This window comes from Rhagoletis pomonella, unplaced genomic scaffold, assembly GCF_013731165.1.
Source record: "Rhagoletis pomonella isolate Grant_MI unplaced genomic scaffold, Rhpom_1.0 Rhpom_scaffold_00010, whole genome shotgun sequence".
Lineage (NCBI taxonomy): Eukaryota > Metazoa > Arthropoda > Insecta > Diptera > Tephritidae > Rhagoletis > Rhagoletis pomonella.
Window position 1 is genome coordinate 19,944,945 of NW_023458564.1, and position 1,882 is coordinate 19,946,826.

Consider the following 1,882-nt stretch of genomic DNA (forward strand, 5'->3'; position numbering starts at 1 on the left):
CAACATGCGGCAGGGTTACCACCTGTTTAAAAATTAAATTCAACTTTAACTAAGGGAATAACAGACAATTTTTTTTTTATAATGTTGCTCAAAAATTTGTTTTTATTGTTAAAATGCGTATGGACTTCCTTGAGATATAAGTTACAAAGAAAATGATGGAAATAATCAATTTTATCTTGTAAAGCAATGGATAATAAATGTGTAATTGAATTCTAAAACAAAATTTGTGTAAAAAACTATTTTAGGATGATGATGAGTGCCAAGATTCTTCATCGGACCCTTCTTCCTCTTCTGAAGACTCTCCAGACTTCGTGTCATCCTTGGCTCATACTAGCTCTCGAGGTTAGTGAAATTTTTGGCAAATGTATAGAAAATTTTGACAACTGCAAAGATTGGTGATGTGTATAATTTTTCTGCCCCAAATTTAAGCAAAAACAATAAAATATTAGAAAATGGAGTTTTTGGTGGTGGCCAAAACTAAGAAGTATTACACTATATTAAATATTTCTTGTAAATGAATTTAATTAATGTTTTAAAAGCTTTAATTGATTCAAATTAAATTGATCAAAAGCTTAAATTGATGAGTTGCAATCAATGATGGTACATGTTTTTTTTTTAATATTTATTTCTCTTAAATTTATAGTATTCCTTCTGCGGTTGTTAAAAATTTACTGCTATCAAAAATGATTTAATTTCACACAGCAGATTGGCTAACTGTCTCACCATAGTAAAAATATCATTCACCAGCGTTCCCCGATCCACGCACGCCCTTTGTTTCAAATAACTGAAGTGTAAAATCAAACCAAAAGTCTGCTTCAAATGGTGTGAACGTGACGTGGAAAGTTCGGGAAATAAATTTGTGTAAAATAAAAACATAAAAAAAATATATAAGATTTGTGTTGGTGCCGTTTAATCGGAATCAGTTACGGGTTAAAAAAAAAAATTTTGAAATTTTTATTTTGTTTCAAATTAAATAAACTAAAAATTATGAAAAGTAAAGTGACCTAAAACTAGTTTAAGGGAAGTACTGTGGTTAAACAAATTAAAGTATAAAGTGATTGAATCGATACTAGAGGGAGCGTGAAATCGGTATTGCATAAGCCTAGATAAATTTAATTGAATCGAGCTAAATTGATAAAATAAAGTATAATTTATAAAACTACAAATTAAAATAAAATTTAAGAATCTAAATAGAAATTAAGAAAAATCTATAAAATCAAATTAACGCAAATTAAATTAAAACCAGTTAAATTAAATTAAATTGAACCAAATTATATTGAATAAAATAAAATAAAATTGAAGTAAATTAATATAAATAACTAAAATAAAATCAACAAAAGGAAGTCATATTGAGAATAAATCAAATTTAAAAATAATATTAAATTAAAGTAAATAACAGCAATGATAAATAAAAGCAAAAGAAGGCAAATCTATTTAGTTGTAAATTAGTTTTGGTGGAAAATAGTATGTTCCTTTGAACTTCGGACTAAAATCTGTGGAACTGTCAAACTACAATTTTTCTCTCTCAAGTGAGAGTAAAAGGAGAACAGATGCAGAAGGGCACGGGAACGCAAAAAGCACTATTTCCTGTAAAAACGTCAGTCGGTTTGTTTACATGTCATTTGTACAACACTGATTTGGCTGAAATATCACTAAATAATTATTAAAATCTATACATATCCGAATAAAGAGAGTTGGAAATCTGGCTTCTGTGTTTACTTTACGTGGTGACGTTTTCATTAAAACTTCAAGGGACTCAGCGGCAGTCAAAGTCAGCACACATGATGATCTCAAAGGTCTCTGCTAACACGCAGTATTACTGTTGCCTTATACATGTTATTTTAATGTTTTATTCATTTACTCTTAGCTTATGTTTTTTTTT